Here is a 23895-nt window from a genome sequence, read left to right as displayed (position 1 = left end):
GGATTTCATAGTTAGCATGCAATTGGGCTTGGATTTGGGGCAACCTAATTAGGGGACAACTAGGCCCATGTAAGAACTATGTTGGCAACACAGGGGCTTCGTCTACAGCAGGCTTGCGGCCGACGAGGCTAGCAGCCCGCCGGCAGAGGCGCCTGCGGTCGCTTCTCTCGCAGGCAGAGGCACCTGCGGTCACTTCTCCCGCGGGATGAGGCACCGCAGAGCAGCGGCGCCTGCCACTATTGCTCCCGCGGGCGAAACCCCCCGCAAGGGTGGTCGCTCGGGGGGGAAGCGCCGCCTGCGGGCGTTGCCCCGTGGGCAGAATCGCCCGCGGAGGCGACGGCGCCCGTAGGGGCAGCACCGCCTGCGGGCATTGCCTCGTCGGCAGAACCGCCTGCGGGGGCACCCACTTGTAGCGGTAGCGCCGCCAACGGGCGTGCCGCCTGCAAGCGAGGGCATCGCCCTCGCCCCGCCGCATAGGTCGCCGCCAGCATGTCATAGACTTATCTGGTTTTGCCTAAGTCGTGCGGCACCCTTGCGTGTCCGTCTGCAAAGGTCAGCCTCCCGAAGCCTCCCATGGTCCCTTAGGACCCACAAAAGAGAGAACAGGACAGAGAAAATGCCTTACTCGGGATCCACAAGCAAAAACCTCTGAAAAACACTTTATAGACAATGCAAATTACAAACAGACTTTACAAGCTTTGAACAGTTGCACAACAAAGGGTAAAATGGTCCATTATAGATCAAAAATCTCTCACACGTGTCCACATGACATAACCTTTATTTACAAGCCTAAAGTAGCCACCAACCTAACTAAAATAGGACTATTAAGCCTTCGGCCTTAGTCTTTCAAAGCCTAAAGCAGCCCCCACTTAGCCTTTCGACGTCCTCGTCGAAGCCTTTGTCGACACTGCAACTCCTCGCCTTTGCTGAGTCTTCAATCTTCTGCTCCAACTGCAATGTGCCTCTTGGCTCCCAACTGCTCTCCGCTGTTGTTTTTGAGTAGTCGAACCTTTGATCCGCCATGCTGCTTCAACTCGCCAATGACTCTGACTCTAATGTGGGGTTGGCTGAGTTGTGTTGATCCCTGTTGGTTCCTGTGGATCCTCCAGATGAAGGAAAAGACCATTCTTACTACGCTTGTCTCTTAAATGCCTCATGCTGCTTGAACTGGGTGGATGCTTGTTGGAGCTTTAACGAGCATCGTCTCGCAAACTTCTGAAGTTTTGGGTCCTTCCTCCACAAAATTTGCTCATTAACTCTTCTTTCACTTTGTTGTCACATCCAAGTAGGTTCGCATCACTTCCGCTTTCGATTGGCATTTCATTGGGAAATTAAGCGGACAATCTACTCTCAGTAACACTGATCATCGTTGGTGAGAATTTGATAACTATTGTCTTCCATTATCATTGAAGGGTCTTTGAACATATGTAGAGCTCATCTGCTGGATAGATAAGAGAATCGGGGTACTCGGTTTTGCTCTTTCTCTTAAGAGTTGAGAAGGCAAAGGTTACTTGACTTCGCTTGCCTCCTCGATGTTGTAATCAATGCATCGAGCTGGTTACTGGCCTTCGCCTGCTCTTTGCTCACACTACTGAAGCACTTGAAGTGTTTGCACTTCTTGCGTTGAGTTAGCTACTATGATTTACCTTCTCAATGCCATCGAACTTTTGGAATGCAGGAAGTTGTCACCCCAACTTAGAATAATTCTCTAATAGATTTGGTCGTCTCTGGGATTGTACCGTCTTCTCCATCAACCCTGTCGCCTAATCCCCTGAGTAGCGAAGGTATAGCACCATGTACTGCCTACTTCGTTCCTTGGTCATGCACTCTTGCATGACCCGAAGTCCTTCAATTTTGACTATCTTGATGAGAAACTCATTGACACCGGTCTTACGAAGTTCCTTAGCCTCTGCCCTTCAGCCTTGACTCGGTACTTAGAGTTTGCCACTGCATGCTCCACCTCCTCGGTCCCTTTCACGACCAAGCGCTCTCTCTCCATGAGAGCAAGGGATCAATGACTTTCACGGAAGTCCCGCCTCTATGGTACCATGGCGCTGCCATGCCCATGGCACTACTATCCGTCGCCTCGCATTTGCATCCCTTTTCTTCATAATCAGTAGATATGTCTCTATGGTACTCCATCGAGTCCACCTACATTCTAATTGATGCTTGATTTTGGGTAGCTAAGTCCCTCTGGACTCATCGTCGCTTCCTCGCCCCTTTCGACCCCCCGCTTCAACACCTCTGTGTTCTCCAAGCAGCTCCCTTTGGTCGATGGAAAGACAGACTACAACTCCCATGCATGGCCTCTGCCATCACGTTATAGGGTTTGCACCAATTCTATTCTCCTTAGCTTCCTTGGTAGCAACGTTCGCTTACTCGACCTTGTCCTTTGACTTGTCGGGCTCCCTTAAGCGAATATTAGCTCTGGAGCAATCGAACTCTCCAGCTACTTCGATCATACCTCTGTATGATCAAGTCCCTCCCATGGGACTCACTAGTACTTGCATTCGAACTTTTCCCTTGGTGGAACACAACCCCCATATGCTGATGACCAAGGTTTTCATCCGATGCAAAATTCGATGCACGCACGGAAGACCCGCCTCTGCGGTACCATGTCCTTCACTCCTTGAATCCATAGCCCTTCTTGTCGTCATGTTGTTCACCGAAGTGGAGCTTCAGTAGCTCCCGATCATACCTCGGTATGATCTAGTCCCTCACGGGACTAGGTTGTGTGTATCGCATTGCCACGAACTGTTCCACCACGATCTGCTGCACCATGTCGCCTCCTGGTGACATCTCTATTGCATTTTGATCCTTGAGGAATCAACTCGAATTGTGAACCCTTCATGTGTGGCCTTTGCCAATACATCACAAGGTCTCTTCCACCTTTGATTTTGTTCGCTCCTTTGGCAATCGACCTTCATCCACCCACTCTTGGGTCACACCAAGATGAAGCACCGCTCTATGACAATCTGTCGCCTAGTAGCTCCCGAAGTCCCCCGACTTCGCTGTAATTAGTGCACCATTGTCTAGATCCTAGGCCTCTACCCCTACCAACACAATCTTCGCTGCGCACCGCTTCCTTCATAGCAACTTGAATGGCAACACTGTAGCATATTCTTCAAGAGTACCTGCCTCTGCATCCTCTTGCCCTGTGCTAAGGCCTTCTGAACCCAACGTCACCTCCGCAAATTGAGTCGCCTTAGTTCCTCCATCAAATGCTCCTCTAAGATAAAGTGCATGTGCCCAGAAGCTCCCTTCGTCTTTGGCACCATGCAAAATGAGTCCGCTCCGTCAGAATGAATGACCCATAGAACAACATGATCCTGCTCTTGCCTCTGCAAGAGTTCATATCCTTGACCTCTGTCTAAGGAAAGCACTATGCCTCCACTCCATGTTCTATCTTCTATATTGGCTCCCTTCATGCAGCTTGGGTACTTCGCCAAGTTACGCCCAAGTTGCTCCACTCCTCGTTTTTGCATTGAGTTGATGGTGGCCCTTGCGCCCACCATTCCATGGGTCAGCCCTCCCTAGAGTCCGATCTCCATATCGACTCCAAGTGTGCCATCATTTGTGTTACTTTGGGTCGCTCCCCCACTTGATCTCGCAATGCATCCACCAATGCATTCTCTCAAGCGAGATCATGCGATGACTCCTCGCCGCTTGTTCAGCCCATTGAGCTTCGTGGAGTTGTTGTTTATTGAGGTACTCCTCCTCAACTTATGAGGTATGTTCCACATGATTCTCCCTCTGGAGAGCCAGGAATTATCCCTCCTGGATAACTGTCCCATTGGAGCAACATCTCTCTTCATTTCAGAGACCACCATCCCCTTGGGCTACTCCGATCTGCTGAACAAACTGTGCATTGTTCTGTCTCTTACAAACACACTTGCTAGATTGCCTATGATTAAGTTGTAATCATATGAGGAGGCACAGCGGGAGCGTGGATGCGATAGCGGGACCCACGAGACGGATGATCGCGATGCATGAAGATACATCAAGATGTCGACGAAACTGACGACGACGAGATGGATGATCACAGGGCATGGAGATGCATCGTTATACACATAGATCTTGATGTGAGTGATTAGGCCTACTGGCTCGAGCCTAATCACATTAGGTTGTGGTCCATGATCATCTGGTATGATTGTATATATATTAGGCCTATTGGCTCGAGCCTTATACACATACTAGATATGTATATATATTTTCTTACGATGTAGATATATATTAAATATGTATATGTGTGACATGTCATATTAGGAGACCAAATCATAGAAACATCTCTTTCGATAATATTAAGTCGATAAACGTGAGGCAATTAGATTGACCCACGTAACCTTCCATTGTTATAAGTAGGAACCGATTTCCGGTGTAGTTTGAGTTGGTCGAGTCCCTCGAGACTCACCTGTATCGCGATTCGCTATCTTGCTTACGACATAGAGATGTCACCGGTGACCTGAGGACATGGTATGCTTGGTCGAGTCCCTCGAGGGTATATCATCAAATCAGACTCATCTTGTAACGAAGGTGTTGACTTAACCGAGGATCATGGTTGGTCAAGTCCCTCGAGGCCATGTTGATTCGGAGGCCGAAAAAGACGGGAATCAGAAGGAGTTGTGATCGGTAAGAGTTGCCTGCCTTTTAGGCTTAGTGTGATTGGTCGAGTCCCTCGAGGTTACACTAAGATGCTGATTGGATCCTGATCCCCACTAGAAGTCTACCGGAGACTTCCGTTTCACGTGTTGAGGGTGTCACGTGACTCGTTAGTAAAATAGTATGAGCATATTAAGATAGAAGTCCATATCTTGATAGTTTATTTCTTGCAAAATCTGCATGTTATTCATTTCTGCTGCATCTTTATTTTTTAGAAAATGTCGCTTTCAAATCCCTTACATGGCATACTTGATGTCAACCGCCTCACTGGTCCAAATTATACGGATTGGCTCCGTAACTTAAGAATTATTCTCACGGCGGAGAAAATTGTGTACGTCCTTGATACAGTGATGCCTACGCCCGAAGAAGGAGCAAGCAAGGATGAGATCGCTCGCTACGTGAAGTACATTGATGACTCCACTCTTGCTCAGTGTTATATGTTGGGCTCTATGACTCCTGATTTACAGAGACAACATGAAAAGATGGATGCCAGATCCATTCTCCTACATGTCCGCAAATTGTTTGAGGAACAGGGAAGGACTCAGCAATATGAGATATCCAAGAGTCTCTTCCACCCTAGGATGACTGAGGGGACACTAGTTCAGAACTATGTCCTAAAGATGATTGAGTGGATAGAAAAACTCATAGGTCTAGGAATTGTCCTAGAGAATAACTTGTGTGTGAACATTATGCTTCAGTCCCTACTAGATTCCTTTTCATAATTCATAATGAATTTTAATATGAACAAGCTTGAGGTGACTCTCCCAAAGCTCCTCAATATATTGAATGAGGTAAAGAGTACTATTAAGAAAGAGAAGCCAGTTCTCTATACTGGTGAGACCAAAAAGAAAAGGAAAGCAAAAAGGTCCCTTAAGAAGGGAAAGGGCAAGGGCAGACCACGTACAACAAAGGTTGCTAAGAAAGACCCAGCAAAGGATAAAGGTCAGTGCTTCCACTATGGCAAAGATGGGTACTAGAAGAGGAACTGCAAAGAGTACCTTATAGAGAGGGTGAAATAAAAGCTTGGAGAAGCTTCAAGTACATTCATAATCAATCTCCAATTGTCAGATTTTTGTGATAGTGCATTGGTATTGGATACTAGTATTGCTTATCACATCTACAATTTATTGTAAATTCTAGCAAAGCCGAGGGGAGATTGACGAGAGGAATATTACATAAAGGTTTGTTCATGCTAGACACTACTCCACATATCATGAATGTAAATGTGTCCAAGAGGAAACGAGATGAGATGAACAGTACATACCTGTGGCATTGTAGGCTAGGTCACATCCATGAAAGAAGGATTCAAAAGTTGCTAAATGATGGATATCTAGATCCATTCGACTATGTATCATATGCAACTTGCGAGCCTTGCCTTCGTGGAAAACTGACCAACTCTCCATTTAGTGGAACTGGAGAGAGAACCACTGAGCTGTTGGAACTTATACATAGTGATGTATGTGGACCCATGTCAACTCATGTCATTGGTGGTTACTCCTACTTCATTACCTTTACTGATGATTTCTTAATGTATGGATATGTGTACTTAATGAAGTACAAGTCTGAGGCTTTTGAGAAATTCAAAGAGTATAAGAATGAGATGGACAACCAGACTGGGAAGAGTATCAAAACTCTTCGATCGGATCGAGGAGGTAAGTACTTAAGTACATAATTTATTCAGTTCCTTAAGGACCATGGGATATTATCCCAATGGACACCTCCTTATACACCTCAACTCAATGGTGTCTTTGGAAGGAGGAATCGTATGCTATTAGATATGGTACGGTCCATAATGAGTTTCGCTGACCTACCCATCTTATTCTAGGGATATGCCCTGGAGACCACATCTTACCTTCTAAACAGAGTTCCAACTAAGTCGGTAGTGTCTACACCATATGAGATATGGAAAGGGAAGATGCCTGATCTTAAGGTTGTTAAGATTTGGGGCTACCCTGCCCACGTTAAAAGACACAACCCCGATAAGTTAGAATCGAGGACAAAATGATACAAATTTGTGGGATACCCCAAGGAAACTTGTGGGTATTATTTCTATCATCTCGATGACCAAAAGGTCTTTATAGCTAAGAGAGTAGTGTTCTTTGAGGAGGAACACATTCTTGGTGGAGATAGTGGGAGCATGATAGAGTTGAGCGAGGTTGGAGAACCAAGCTCAAGCACCACTCTACAGCTCGAGTCTGTTCAGGTACATAATACACAAGTTTCAACTTTACGTAGGTTTGATAGAGTATCCCATCCTCCTAAGAGATATGTGGCACATATTAGAGGAGAGGATGTTGAGGATATTGATCCTCAGACCTACGAGGAGGTTATTATGAGTATAGACTCCGGGAAGTGGCAAGAAGCCATGAATTCTGAGATGGATTCTATGTACTCCAACAAGGTTTGGAACCTAGTTGATATGCCCGAAGGTATTGTACCCATCGGTTACAAGTGGATCTTTAAGAAAAAGATCGGAGTAGATGGAAAGGTAGAGACCTATAAAGCAAGGCTAGTGGCTAAGGGGTATCGTCAAAGGCAAGGTGTTGACTACGACGAAACCTTCTCACCCGTAGAAATGCTAAATTCCATCAGAATTCTATTGGCTATTGCAGAACACTATGATTATGAGATCTGGCAGATGGATGTGAAAACCGCATTCCTCAATGGGAACCTCGAGGAGGAGGTGTATATGATGCAACATGAGGGATTCATATCCAAGAACTGCCCAGATAAGGTGTGTATATTGCTTAGATTCATTTATGGACTAAAGCAAGCTTCCCGAAGTTGGAACATAAGATTTAATGAGGCAATCAGATCTTATGACTTCGTTAATAATGAAGATGAGCCTTGTGTGTATAGGAAGGTAAGTGGGAGCGCTATCACCTTTTTGGTGTTATTTGTGGATGACATCCTGATCATTGGGAATGACATAGGAATGCTATCCATAGTAAATGCTTAGTTATCTAGACACTTCTCCATGAAGAACTTAGGGGAAGCATCCTATATCTTGGGGATTAGAATCTTTAGAGATAGATCCAAGAGGATACTTGGCTTGTCCCAGTCCAAGTACATAGAAACTATTGTCAAATGGTTTGGCATAGAAAATTCCAAGAGATGACTCATACCGATGAGACATGAGATATCGCTTTCTACGAGTATGTCCCCAAAGACTCTGAAAGAAAGGGCGTACATGGATATGATACCTTATGCCTCAGCAATAGGGTCTATCATGTATGCCATGCTATGTACTAGGCCCGATATAGCGCATGCTCTAAGTGTCACGAGCAGGTATCAGGCGGATCCAAGCTTGGAGCACTGGAAAGCAGTAAAGTGTATCGTTAAGTACTTGAGAATGACTAAGGATCTTTTACTAGTATATGGAGGTAGTAGCCTTAAGGTTGAAGGCTACACAGACTTAAGTTTTCAGTCTGATGTCGATGATAGCAAGGCGAATTCAAGGTATGTGTATACCTTGAATGGAGGAGCAGTGTGTTGGAAGAGTTCCAAGCAAGATACTACTGCTGACTCGACCACAGAGGCGGAGTACATTGCTGCATCAGATGCAGTAAAGGGGGGAGTTTGGGTGAAGAAGTTCATCACAGATTTGGGAGTCGTGCCAAGTAGCGAGGAGTCGATCTCCTTATATTGCGACAACAACGGGGTGATTACTCAAATAAGGGAACCCAGGTCTCATTAGAAGTGTTCTGAGGAGGTTCCAACTTATCAGAGAGATCGTAACCCGAGGAGATGTAGTAGTGGAAAGAGTTCCATCCGAAGATAACATTGCAGATCCACTGACAAAGCCGTTGTCTCAGATTATATTTGAGCGTCATAGGGGTCTGATGGGGATCAGAGACATAGGTGATTGGCTTTAGGTCAAGTCGGAGATTGCTAGTCATAGGTGCCCAACAAACCAATCACGTGAGTTATGACACGTGTGACTTGATATAGAATCTTTTTGCTTATTATATTTTGGTGTATATCACTTTATAAATATTGCATATATATATATATATATATATATATATATATATATATATATATATATATATATATATATATATATATATATATATATATATATATATATATATTGTGATGTCCTTGGATTTGTGCAATGGGAATCAGATCATGATAAGATCACGATAATGAGATTGATTCACCTTTAAACACATATCTTAAATAATCCCTATTATAGGTTACTCGAGAGGGACATCGTGATAACCGGAAAAACTGGTATGCTGTATACCTGTCCATATGATGAATGCAGCTGATCTCATAGCTGCTCGTGTAGGGACACTAGGGATATAGTACAGTTGCTCATTGGAGAATGAGTTCACTGATTGATCCGCTTACGGAATGTTGGATTGTTGATGATGCCTTATTGTCAGACAACAATTCCGTAGTCCTAGTGGTATATCTGGTCCATAGATTTGAGACACCAAGGATGTCCTGTATGAGTGCTCCACTCTTTGATACCAGACTTATAGGTTTGGCTGTCCTAGATCTAGTACAGCTAGTCATTGGGAGTGGTAGTCGACCTTACGAGGGCTATTGAGTGTCGATAGAGGATCATCCACTCTCGGCGTCATGAGAGGAATATCCCATGTGTTATTGTTCAGAAAAATCCCTGGCCAGGGTCATTCGGGTTGAGAGAGAAAGAGTTCTCCAAGAGAATCCGATTAGAGCGAGACTCGAGTAGAAATCGTATGAGTCTAACAGCACCATGCTCGATATACGGTCTCTAGGATATTAGATGGATGAAGGACTATAGGTATACGGTAACTGAGGACAGACAAGTCTAATGGATTGGATTCCCCTATATTGTTTGGGGACTACGACGTAGTGGCCTAGTACGTCCGTAGTCGATGAGTCGAGTGAATTATTATAGAGATAATAATTTACTGAGTTAGAAAGAGTTCTGACATGTATGACTCACAACTAGCTCGATATTGGGCCTAGAGGGTCACACACATATGGTAGGCATTGTGATGAGTAGAGGTTCGAATATAAGATATCCGATAGAGCCCTTGTCTCTTTGGATATCCAATAAGCCCCTGAATTATTAGATCCCATGGACGAGATCCAATAAGAGCCCATGAGAGATTATTGGATAGAGATCTACTAATCTAAAAGGCTTGGGTTATTGGATGCAGATCCAATACCCACTAAGGTGTTGAATCTCGTATTTTGATGATGAAACTACTTGATATATGTTTATGATTTAATCTGCGTTTTGAGTGACGCAGGATGCTTCGATCAGGATGAGACAATTAAAGTAGGAAAATCATGTTGTGCCGAAGGAACATGTCCGAAGATTGGACGTCGGGCCGGTGGATCGGTCGACGTATCGACAGAAGGCTTCGGGCCGTGGACTCGGGCATCGGGCCAAGAAGAGCGGGTATTGTGCCAAGGATATCGGAGTTGCGGAGTCAACTGGCCGATTGGGCAATAGGCTGCAGGAGAGGACGATGCGCCAAAGAATCGGACGAAGCGTCGAGGGACCAATGACATGTCGGACAACTTGGTTAATTGCTTAGGATTAATTGTCTCGATCGAAGTTTTGTTTTGTTGTGCAGGATTAACTATGATAACGATGAAGACATAAAGCAAAACAAAGTGTCGGAGTCAAGCGCGAAGGATTTGTTGCGAGTTCTAGAGTTCGACGGAAGTCCGAAGGTTCGTCGGGAATGCTACCGGAACTAGCCGAGAATGAGTTGGGAGCTTGCCGAAGGCTTTTTCGGAAGCTCGCCGGAAGGTTCGTTGGAAGTTCGCGGAGCTCGCCGAGAAAGATCGGAGCTTGCCGACGAAGCTCGTTGAAACTCGCTAAGATCAAATCGTGAAGTCTAGGAGCTTGCCGGGAGTCTGCAGAATGGTTTCCGAGAATTCATCGGAAGACCGCCGGAAGTTTGCCGGAAGCTCGCCAGAAGAAGTCTTGACTTGCGGACTTTGTAATAGCTTAGAAAATGTCTTTAAATTCATAGTTAGCACGTTAATTAGGGTTAGGATTAGGTGTTAATCCTATAACCCAAGTAGGGGCCAATTAGGCCCAAGTTCGGACTGGTTTGGACCAAGTTTGGAGCCAAACCAAGTGAGCTGGAATAGTGAAAGAGGTGCCACCGCCAGGGTTGGAGGTAGCACCGCCCAGGCTATGTCTTCCAGCGAAGACTGGGCGGTGCAACCGCCCCAGCCAAGAGGTGCAACCGCCCAGGATATGTCTCCCAGCGAGACTGGGCGGTGCAACCGCCCCAGCCAAGAGGTGCAACCGCCCAGAGCTCAGTCTTCGAGCTAGACTGGGCGGTGCAACCTCCTCTGTCAAGAGGTAGCACCGCCAGAGCTCAAGTTCCGAGCTCTGCCAGGCGGTGCAACCACCGAGCTCAGTCTTCGAGCTCTGGCAGAGAGGTGGATCAGCCTAAGCTCAGTTTCGAGCTCTGCCAGGTGATGCAACCACCGTGCTCAGTCTTCGAGCTCTGGCAGAGAGGTGCATCAGCCTGAGCTTAGTTTCGAGCTCTGCCAGGTGATGCAACCACCGAGCTCAGACTTCGAGCTCTGCCAGGCGGTGCAACCACTGAGCTCAGTCTTCGAGCTCTGCCAGGCGGTGCAACCATCGAGCTCAGTCTTCGAGCTCTGGCAGAGAGGTGCAATCGCCTATGCTCAGTCTTCGAGCTCTGCTAGGCGGTGCCACCTCTCCGGTCAAGAGGTGCAACCGCCTGATCCCAGAATTCTGGGATTTGATCGATTTGATCGTTTTGAGCTCCAAATTTGAACTAGGTTGGGGCCTATAAATACCCCACCCATTCAGCACTGAAAAGATACAGATCCACACCGAATTCTTGATCTTTTCAGTGATTCTAAGAGCTCAAATTTGTGTAAAGTCCTAAAGTTCTCCTCCTTCTGTTCTTCAAGTCTTGAGTTGTAAAGAGAGGAGAGAAAGGATCTGTAAAGGTTGTCTCCTGAGCCTGTCAAAAGGAGAGAAACTGTAAAAGGGCAGTTAGCCTTCGCCCATTGAAGGAAGGCAGCTAGTTGACGTCGGTGACCTCGTCGGAGGAGGAAGCCAAAAGTGGAGTAGGTCAAGACTGACCGAACCACTCTAAATCTCTGGTTTGCTTTTACCTTGAGCACTTTATCATTACTGCAAACCTCCTACATTGCTACTGCCCTCTGCGCCTTTACGAACGAGTTTCTAAGCTCTGATCTTTCAGAATCTGCATTCAAACGTAAATCGTGTTTTCGTACGATCTTCACACTGTAGTTTACGCTTACATTCAGATTCCATTGATAACTGCAAATTGCTTTCTGCGTAAAACGCTTTTCAAGGTTCAAAACTGCTTTTAGACGCAAAACTACATATAGACGTAAAATTACGTTTAGACGTAAAACTGCGTTTAGACGCAAAACTGCGTTTAGACGTAAAACTGCGTTTAGACGCAAAACTGCGTTTAGACGTAAAACTGCGTTTAGACGTAAAACTACGTTTAGACGCAAAACTGCGTTTAGACGTAAAACTGCGTTTAGACGCAAACTGCGCTTAGACGCAAACTGCGCTTAGACGCAAACTGTGTTTAGAGGCAAACTGCGCTTAGACGCAAACTGCGCTTAGACGCAAACTGCGCTTACACGCAAACTGCACTGTGATTCTGCTTTTATATCGAAATCGTTTTTTATCGGATGAACGCAGCTTTCGTTTTTAAATTGCTGTAAGATTTCCGCTACACTAATTCACCCCCCCCCCTCTTAGTGCTCTCGATCCTAACAATTGGTATCAGAGCGGGGTATTTCTCATTTCAGATTTACACCCGAGAGAAATGACTCTTCAAGAGGGCTTTTCGGTCTTTCATCCACCGTTCTTTAACGGATTGGACTACACTTATTGGAAAACTCGAATGAGAGTTTTCTTGATTTCTCTAAATCTGGATTTATGGAGTATCATTGAAAATGGTTTTCAACTTCCCTCCAAACCGATGAACGAATGGTCGGATTTGGAGAAAAAGTATTTTTCTTTAAACGCAAAGGCTATGAATGCCTTATTTTGCGCTTTGGACAAAAATGAGTTCAATCGGGTTTCTTTGTGCGAAACGGCTTTCGATATTTGGCGCACTCTTGAAATCACCCACGAGGGAACTAGTAGAGTCAAAGACTCGAAAGTTAATATTTTACTGCTTGATTTCGAGCTTTTTCATATGAAACCAAGCGAAACCGTTGTTGACATGTACACCCATTTTACGGATGTCGTCAATGGTTTAAAATCACTTGGTAAAAGCTTTTCGGATTTTCAACTCGTAAACAAGATTTTGCGTTCTCTTTCTAAAAAGTGGGATTCAAAAGTAACTACAATACAAGAAGCTAAAAATCTAAACAACTTACCACTTGAAGAACTAATTGGTTCATTGATGACATATGAAATGGTGCACAATGCACATGATGAACATGTTGAACACAATCACCTTCCAAAGAACAGGAAGGATTTGGAACTCTGGACAAATGAATGCCACTTGAGCAATGACTCAAGTGATGAGGACAATGATGAACAAACCAACCTTCCAAAGAACAGGAAGGATTTGGGACATAGAACATTTGAAGACCACTCGAGCGTAAGCTCAAGTGATGGTGAACTTAAACTACAAATGAAACGAAAATTAAAAAGCAAAAAGAATGGAAATACTTGCTTTAAACGCAAGAAGAAGAGCAAAAATTGGGATGAATCGAGCTCCTCTGAAGACGAGAAAGTCAACAAAAGCGAGGCGGCAAACTACGCCTTACCAGCCTACGACATTGAGGTAATTAAAATGCCTTTGGTTTATTTTAAAATTACTTGATGCTTTCATGATATATTTTCTTTTTTAGTTTAGAATTAATTTTCTTGAAAATTACATGTTTAAAAATAAAAATACAAAAATTATGATCATGCTGATAATTTCAAAAATGATAATGTTGCATGATAAACAAATAAAATGATTTTGATCATGGTTAAGAAGTAATAATGTGTATCATGTTTGATTAACATTGTTGAATGAAATCACGTTTGATTTAAAGTAATGCATAAAGATGTAATATTAAATGGTTATTAACAATTTTATGCATGAGATTTTAAGTTATCCATGATCATGAGCTTGTTTGATCTTCTTGATTTAATTTCAAGATCTATAGCAAAAATCATGTCTGAATATATGAAAATGTTAATTTCATTTTCGGATTCACTTAACAATTGATATCCTAACAATCAGATTTTCTCATACACTTATAAAAAATATTTTTCTAAAATAGATTTGATGAAATGATTCCTGCTTATAAATTCCATCTTGAAATATGAATGATAGTGTTTTTTGCTTGCAAAGATTTGTTTCACATTCATATCTCCTATGATTCATGTGCAGAAAAAGAATTTATAAATCATAATACAATGAGATTTCTTTTGGAAAAATAAAGTGCTTTTGTGATTCTTTGCTAAAGAGAATAATCATAATCATGATCTTGATAATTATAACATGAAGCTCTTTATAAATCAAGATCGTTCATTATGCTCCCTACATTTATCAAAAAGGGTTTCTTCAAATGAAATGCAATTCAATGAAGTGTCATATTGATATCTTGAAACTTGGAATATTTTAAAATTTGATCTTTGATAAGAATGTTTCAAGTTGCTCTTTGTACTATATCTTTTCAAATGAATCATGAGCCTTGATATCATATATCTCATAATACAAGATTTCTTTGCCTTATGCTTATCTTAATTTGGCATATAAAGACTAAGGCATGCTTAGATGAAAAAGAATCTCTTAAAAAAATGCTTTTCCCATTTGATCGAGATTAATGATATTTTATGAATCTCGAAATTAATTTTAATCACTTGACTATGAACTTCAAGTTAATGATTTAATTTGAATAAGTTTTATCTAAATCATAATCTTGATCTTGCAAAATTGAAGTCACAAATAATATCTTGTGGTAGTCATGAATTGATACTCACAATATGAAAACTTTGATATTCATGACTTAAATTGGATTGAAACATTGTATGCTTAAATTAATCATTCTCCTATGTTTCAAAAATTCCTTAAATGCCTTGAAATGATTGAAATATTTAACACTTTTATGCTCTTCCCCCTACTTTCTTCTTGTTTTCAATGATAAAATGGGGAGAAGTTTTGATCATGCATGGTAGGATATAATTTGACAAAATTGATACCATCATGATATGAAACATTAATGTAATTATGAATGGTGATATGATATCATGCATGTAATGCTTCAACTTATGATAATGACGCATGCAATGATAAAATATTCATGATGAAAAATTGTCTTGACATTCATAACTTGATTATTCATCATTTGTCATGATTTTGAAATCGTTCTAAAAGGAAAAGAGAACTACAAAACTGTATTCTCTCTTTCTTTTTTACAATGACAAAGGGGGAGATAGCTAGCTTGTACAAGTCAAGAAGATGCAAAAACTTGATTGCTAGCTTACCTATCTTAAGTAGCAAAGACTGCTAACTTGCTTATTTCAAGAAGAAAAACTGTCTTCTTGAACATCACTATCTTGAATATCTCAAGAAGCAAAACTTGCAATTTGCACATTGCAATAGGAAGCAAGAATCATGAGCTTACACAAGAAAGCTATCTTGCATTTGCTTTCGAAATTTTTGCTAGCTTATATATTGTGAAACTTGTATATCGTAAAAATTGCTAGCTTGTTGGTCTAAAAAGAAGCAAAAAGTTGCTATCTCAAAAGAAGCAAATGTGCTATCTTGCCTATCTCAAGAGGCAAAAATGCTAACTTGCGCATCTAGCAAAGTGAGCAAAATTTTCAAGAAGCAAGAGTTGCCTTCTTGAACATCTCTAATTTGCTAGCTTGCATGATGTAGAACTTGCTATCGTGAACATTACCAAAAGTGCTATCTTATATGCTATAAAACTTGCATAGCATGAATGTTCTAAGCATGATGTAACACTTGCTAAATCTTCTAGCTACAAAATTGCATGATGATAAAACTTGATATTATGATTTTCATGCAATGAGTTGAACCAATATCACACACAAACGATAAATTGTGATACTTCTCCTTTTTGTTGATGACAAAGGGGGAGAAGTATGTTGATGACATGACATGTGATACATAAGTTTATGCATATGTTCATGTTGACGTGTTGCAAGTATTCATGATGAATATTGCAATGACTTGCATTCAGTTTGAATTCAAGGTTCTATCAATATGGCATATTGATAGGGGGAGTTTATTTAAACTCTGGGAGTTAAGTTTAACTCCGTCATCAAGTGGTTGTCATCATCAAAAAGGGGGAGATTGTTGAATCTCATATTTTGATGATGAAACTACTTGATATATGTTTATGATTTAATCTGCGTTTTGAGTGACGCAGGATGCTTCGATCAGGATGAGACAATTAAAGCAGGAAAATCATGTTGTGCCGAAGGAACATGTCCGAAGATTGGACGTCGGGCCGGTGGATCGGTCGACGTATCGACAGAAGGCTTCGGGCCGTGGACTCGGGCATCGGGCCAAGAAGAGCGGGTATTGTGCCAAGGATATCGGAGTTGCGGAGTCAACTGGCCGATTGGGCAATAGGCTGCAGGAGAGGACGAAGCGTCGAGGGACCAATGACATGTCGGACAACTTGGTTAATTGCTTAGGATTAATTGTCTCGATCGAAGTTTTGTTTTGTTGTGCAGGATTAACTATGATAACGATGAAGACATAAAGCAAAACAAAGTGTCGGAGTCAAGCGCGAAGGATTTGTTGCGAGTTCGAGAGTTCGACGGAAGTCCGAAGGTTCGTCGGGAATGCTACCGGAACTAGCCGAGAATGAGTTGGGAGCTTGCCGAAGGCTTTTTCGGAAGCTCGCCGGAAGGTTCGTTGGAAGTTCGCGGAGCTCGCCGAGAAAGATCGGAGCTTGCCGACGAAGCTCGTTGAAACTCGCTAAGATCAAATCGTGAAGTCTAGGAGCTTGCCGGGAGTCTGCAGAATGGTTTCCGAGAATTCATCGGAAGACCGCCGGAAGTTTGCCGGAAGCTCGCCAGAAGAAGTCTTGACTTGCGGACTTTGTAATAGCTTAGAAAATGTCTTTAAATTCATAGTTAGCACGTTAATTAGGGTTAGGATTAGGTGTTAATCCTATAACCCAAGTAGGGGCCAATTAGGCCCAAGTTCGGACTGGTTTGGACCAAGTTTGGAGCCAAACCAAGTGAGCTGGAATAGTAAAAGAGGTGCCACCGCCAGGGTTGGAGGTAGCACTGCCCAGGCTATGTCTTCCAGCGAAGACTGGGCGGTGCAACCGCCCCAGCCAAGAGGTGCAACCGCCCAGGATATGTCTCCCAGCGAGACTGGGCGGTGCAACCGCCCCAGCCAAGAGGTGCAACCGCCCAGAGCTCAGTCTTCGAGCTAGACTGGGCGGTGCAACCTCCTCTGTCAAGAGGTAGCACCGCCAGAGCTCAAGTTCCGAGCTCTGCCAGGCGGTGCAACCACCGAGCTCAGTCTTCGAGCTCTGGCAGAGAGGTGCATCGGCCTAAGCTCAGTTTCGAGCTCTGCCAGGTGATGCAACCACCGAGCCAGTCTTCGAGCTCTGGCAGAGAGGTGCATCAGCCTGAGCTCAGTTTCGAGCTCTGCCAGGTGATGCAACCACCGAGCTCAGACTTCGAGCTCTGCCAAGCGGTGCAACCACTGAGCTCAGTCTTCGAGCTCTGCCAGGCGGTGCAACCATCGAGCTCAGTCTTCGAGCTCTGGCAGAGAGGTGCAATCGCCTGAGCTCAGTCTTCGAGCTCTGCCAGGCGGTGCCACCTCTCCGGTCAAGAGGTGCAACCGCCTGATCCCAGAATTCTGGGATTTGATCGATTTGATCGTTTTGAGCTCCAAATTTGAACTGGGTTGGGGCCTATAAATACCCCACCCATTCAGCACTGAAAAGATACAGATCCACACCGAATTCTTGATCTTTTCAGTGATTCTAAGAGCTCAAATTTGTGTAAAGTCCTAAAGTTCTCCTCCTTCTGTTCTTCAAGTCTTGAGTTGTAAAGAGAGGAGAGAAAGGATCTGTAAAGGTTGTCTCCTGAGCCTGTCAAAAGGAGAGAAACTGTAAAAGGGTAGTTAGCCTTCGCCCATTGAAGGAAGGCAGCTAGTTGACGTCGGTGACCTCGTCGGAGGAGGAAGCCAAAAGTGGAGTAGGTCAAGACTGACCGAACCACTCTAAATCTCTGGTTTGCTTTTACCTTGAGCACTTTATCATTACTGCAAACCTCCTACATTGCTACTGCCCTCTGCGCCTTTACGAACGAGTTTCTAAGCTCTGATCTTTCAGAATCTGCATTCAAACATAAATCGTGTTTTCGTACGATCTTCACACTGCAGTTTACGCTTACATTCGGATTCCATTTATAACTGCAAATTGCTTTCTACGTAAAACGCTTTTCAAGGTTCAAAACTGCTTTTAGACGCAAAACTACATTTAGACGTAAAATTACGTTTAGACGTAAAACTGCGTTTAGACGCAAAACTGCGTTTAGACGTAAAACTACGTTTAGACGTAAAACTGCGTTTAGACGCAAAACTGCGTTTAGACGTAAAACTACGTTTAGACGCAAAACTGCGTTTAGACGTAAAACTGCGTTTAGACGCAAACTGCGCTTAGACGCAAACTGCGCTTAGACGCAAACTGTGTTTAGAGGCAAACTGTGCTTAGACGCAAACTGCGCTTAGACGCAAACTGCACTGTGATTCTGCTTTTATATCGAAATCGTTTTTTATCGGATGAACGTAGCTTTCGTTTTTAAATTGCGGTAAGATTTCCGCTGCACTAATTCACCCCCCCCCCTCTTAGTGCTCTCGATCCTAACATAAGGGAGGATCCATTAGGGTTTGATAGGGGACCTCTATAAATAGGAGGGATTCAGAGCCTCATAGGCTATAGCCTTTGCTTGCCTCTCCTATTCTCCTCCCCCTCTCCACCTCAGAGCGGGCCTGGAGTTTTGAGGAGTGTCATCGCAGCCCTACTGTGTGGATTACTACTAGAGAGGAGGATGTTTGACCTCCTTCACCCTCTCATTAGGATATGTATGGAAACAGGGATATACAATCTCCCTAGGTAACACAATCTATTCTATATGCAGTTTTAAGTTTCGCGGATTTTGCGCACCAATCTTCGCACGACGACGAACATCTCTTTGGGAATTGGGGATTTTGTTTTCTTATTCTTCCGCTGCGCATGTGATGTCGCCCCCAAGATTTCCAACAAAATTAAATCCTTGCAAGTGTTCATCTAAAAAACAATAAAATTCTTCCTTCATCAAGAAGGAATTCGTGTGAAAGAATCATTACATCAAATCTATTTCTCAATCAAAATTCATAAAAGATAAATCCATGAGAGATGCATTTGTCAATTAATTCCATGTTTCAAAAATGATTTAGTGATGGAGCATGGATATAAAATAAACTTGATATAGCATAGACTCATGAAAGCTCCATTCAAGAAATACATTATGTCCGGAAGAGAAATACAACAAAATCATACATTCGGACAATGTTTTGTCATAGCTTTTCAATCACAATCATGAAGGTATAACATGCTCATCATCATGGAAACTTTTAGCATGAAGGCACAAAGTTTCCAACTTTAAAGTAAACATGTTATTAAGGCACATAATCTTACCATCATGTAAAATTTGTATCATGAAATTTTCAGCATCGAGTTTAAGTGATTGATCAAAGAATAAAAAAAAGTCTGAAAATGAAATTTAACAAATTTATGCATTCGGACAAATCAACATTCCTAATTCTCTTCTAATAAAATCAAATTATTCTTCACTTAAAGGCTTCATAAAAATATCAGCTAATTGATGTTTAGTATCTATAAACTCTAGGATTATATCATGATTAGTGACATGATCTCATATAAAGTGATGCCTAATATCAATATGTTTTGTTCTAGAGTGTTGAATGAGATTTTTTGTTAAACATATTGCACTTATGTTATCACATTTTAGGAGGATATTTTTAAGATGAATCTTATAATCCTCTAAAGTGTTTTTTATCCACACAACTTGTGCACAGTATGCACTAGCTGCAATGTACTCAGCTTTGGTAAATAGTGCAACCGAGTTTTGTTTCTTGGATGATCAAGAAACAAGTGCATGTCCCAAAAATTGACATGTTCCTAATATGCTTTTTCTATCTAGTCTGCATCTAGTAAAATCCTCATCAGCATAAGCAATTAGCTTAAAATTCTTGGATTTTGGATATCATAATCCGAGATTTGTGGTTCCTTTAACATATCTATGTATTCTTTTAACTACTTTGAGATGAGATATCTTAGGATTAGATTGAAACCTAGCACAAAGTCCTACACTAAATATGATATCTAGTTTAGTTGTAGTGAGGTAAAGTAAACATCCTATCATACCCCTATAAGTTTTTTTATCAAAGCTTTCAGCACTTTCATCAATTTCTAACTTAGTGGAGGTGCTCATGGGAGTGTTGATAGCTTTTGAGCTATCCTTATTAAACCTCTTTAGCAAATCTAAACTATATTTTGTTTGGCTAAGAAATATGTCATTACTTAGTTGTTTGATTTGTAAACCCAAAAAAAAGGTTAATTCTCCCATCAAACTTATTTCAATTTCAAGACTCATATTCTTAGCAAATGATTAACAAAGAGATTCATTCGTGGAATTGAAGATAATATCATCAACATAAATTTGAATAATAAAAAAATTATTTTTAAAATTTTTAATAAACAACGTAGTATTGACCTTGCCTTTAGAGAAATTATTTTAAAAAAGAAATGAACTAAGTCTCTCATACCCAGCCCTTGGGGCTTGTTTTAAACCATAGAGAGCTTTAGTCAATTAAAACATATGATTAGTAAGACTAATATTCTTAAATCTGAGAGGTTGTTCAACATAAACTTCTTCGGAAATAAAGCCATTAAGAAAAGCACTTTTAACATCCATTTGAAACAACTTAAAATTATTACTACTAGCATAGGCAAGGAGAATCCTTATGGCTTCTAATCGAGTCATAGGAGTGAAGGTTTCTTCGTAATCGAAATCTTCTTCTTGGTTGAAACCTTTGCCCACTAATCTAGCCTTGTTTCTAACCACGATACCAGATTCATCTTGCTTGTTTCTAAAGACCCATTTAGTACCAATAACTAAATGTTTATTTGGCCTAGGAACAAGCTTCCACATCTCATTTCTCTCAAATTAATTTAACTCATCTTGCATTCCGATAATCCATGAATAATCTTTTATGGCTTCGTCAATACATTTTAGTTCAATCTGGGAGAGAAAAGTGGTGTTAGCACAAAATTTTTTAAGAGAAGAATGTGTTTAAACCCCTTTTGATATGTCTCCTATGATTTGCTCCTTAGGATAAGCATCTACATACTTCTAATCCTTAGGTAAGGATGTTTCGGAAGTGGATGTATCTAAGTTGCTAGTTGGAGAAGGGGTTTCATTTAAATTCAAAGTATCAAAATTAACATCATCATCAAAATCATTTTACTTAATTTTGAAAATCTCATTAAAAGCAACATGAATGGATTCTTCTATAATTAAAGTTCTTTTATCGAAGATACGAAATGCTTTAGAAATCGAATAATAGCCATGAAAAATTCCTTTATCGGATTTAGCATCAAATTTTCCTAAGGCATCTTTTTCATTCAAGATAAAACACTTACACCCAAAAACTTTAAAATATAAAACATTAGTTTTTTTGTTGTTCCATAACTCATAAAGAGTTTTGGTGAGTAAGGGTCTTACTAGAACTCTATTCATGACATAGCATGCTGTGTTTATGGCTTCGGCCCAAAAATATTTGGGTAGGCTATGTTCATTCAATATGGTTCCTGCCATTTCTTGTAAATTTTTATTCTTTCTTTCTACTACTCCATTTTGTTGAGGATTTCTTAGAGTAGAGAAGTTGTGGTTGTATCCATTGGATTTACAAAATTCTTGAAAATCACGGTTTTAAAATTTACCACCGTGATCACTTCGAATTGATAAAATCATAAAATCCTTTTCATTTTGAACAAGTTTACAAAACTTGGTGAAATAGCTAAAGCATTCACTTTTGTGTGTCATGAAATAAGTCTATGTGTATCTACTATAATAATCTATAACGACAAAAGCGTATTTGCTACCTCCTAGTCTTGATATAAAAATTGATCCGAATAAATCCATATAGATCAATTGCAAAGGTCTAGAGGTGCTTATTTGATTCTTAGGTTTGAAGCTACGTTTTATTTATTTTCCTAATTGACAAGCATCACACACATTATCTTTGACGAACTTGATATGAGATATTCCTCTTATAAGTTCTTTGGATGAAATTTGGGTGATTAGTTTCATGCTAGCATGACCTAATCTCCTATGCCAAAGCTAAGCATCGTCATTCAAAATCGAAAAACACATTTAATTGCAAAGATCATTGATGTCAATGGTGTATATGTTATTTTATTTTAATGCAATCATAGATGTGTTTTTGTGTGATTTTTTAATAATACAAGCATTAGATTTGAATTTAATAATATATCCTTTATCACACAATTGATTAATGCTTAAAGAGGTTATGTTTTAAACCATCAACTAACAAAACATCTTCAATAAAGAAGTTAGATTTATTACCTATGGTTCCTTTGCCAATGATTTTACCCTTATTGTTATCTCCGAAGGTGACATATCTTTCGTCTATGCTAGTAAGCTTAGAGAATTGAGATGAATCTCTAGTCATATGCCATGAGCATTCACTATCAAGGTACCATCTCTTGCTCATAGCTTGTGATGGTATATGTTTCTATAAAAGTGGATGATTTTTAGGTACCTATTTGACCTTGGGTGTCTAAAAAACCGATCTAAATTGCTTATCATATTATATGGAGTTCTTTATGGTTCCTTTAGGAACCCAAATTAATTTGTTTGGACTAACTTTCTTGAATGGATATTGATAAGCTCTATGTCTATGTTTGCAACAAAAGTTGCATTTGTTTTGGTGCGAAATATGCAAGATAGGGCCTTTAATGAAGGTGGTTGGATTTTGGTTAGAGCTTCTCATAAATCTGATTCCACTTCTTTTATGAACGTGACCCTTATTGGTAAGGATCATGTTCAAGGACTTGCTACCAACCTCAAATTTCTTCAAGGTATCCTTGAGTAGCAAGTTCTCCTTTTGAAGTATTTCTAAATCATGACATTTCATACATGGAGCTAAACTATCATTATACTCAAACTTTAATTTATCAAAATTACCAACAAGAGTATCATGCTCCTTTTTTAACAATTTATATTTTCTACTAATTATTTTGCATTCATCAAATAAATCATGGAAAGCATTTAATAATTCATCAAATAATAAATTTGCATCAATTGAACTTGATACTCCTCTCCAATGGCCATTAGTGCATAATGAGCAACTTGCTCGGTGTTGGGCTCCTCTTCTTCGGATTCGCTTGAGTCATCCCATGTTGCTTTGAGTTCCTTCTTCTTTGGTGTCCTCTTCTTGACTTGGGGACATTCACTTTTATAGTATCCCGGCTTCTTGCATTCATAGCAAATTACTTGGTCTTTCTTGGGTTCAAATTTATTTTTAGTGTCATTTTTAAATTTGTTTCTTTTAAATTTTTTTTAAAATTTCCTTGTTAAAAGTGTCATGTCATCGTCAAAGTCCTCATCACTTGAGTTTTCTCTCAAGTGGTCTTCTTATGTTCTAAGTGTCATATCCTTCATGTTCTTTGGAAGAGTGTCCTCATGCTCTTTATGAGCTTTGCAAGTCATTTCATAGGTTATTAGTGACCCAATTAATTTTTCAAGAGGAAAGTTGTTTAAATCTTTGGCCTCTTGAATGACCATGACTTTAGAGTCCCAACTCTTTCGAAGGGATCTTAAAACTTTATTAACGGGCTCGAAATCCGAAAAATCTTTACCGAGTCCTTTTAGACCATTGACAACATCCGTAAAACGGGTGTACATGTCTCCTATGGTCTCACTCGGTTTCATTCGAAATAGTTCATAAGAATATACTAAAAGGTTGATTTTTGACTCTTTCACTCTACTCGTTCCTTCATGAGTCACTTCGAGTATGTGGCAAATATCAAAAGCTATTTAACAAATTGAAACAGATTGAACTCATTTTTATCTAGTGAACAAAACAAGGCATTCATAGCCTTGGCATTTAACATGAAAGTCTTCTTCTCTAACTCATTCCAATCGTTCATTGGAAGAGAAGACTT

This window comes from Musa acuminata, chromosome BXJ2-10 (assembly GCF_036884655.1).
Source record: "Musa acuminata AAA Group cultivar baxijiao chromosome BXJ2-10, Cavendish_Baxijiao_AAA, whole genome shotgun sequence".
In the NCBI taxonomy this organism is placed as follows: domain Eukaryota; kingdom Viridiplantae; phylum Streptophyta; class Magnoliopsida; order Zingiberales; family Musaceae; genus Musa; species Musa acuminata.
The sequence above is the reverse complement of the archived record's forward strand: the minus strand, read 5'-3'. Positions refer to the sequence as shown.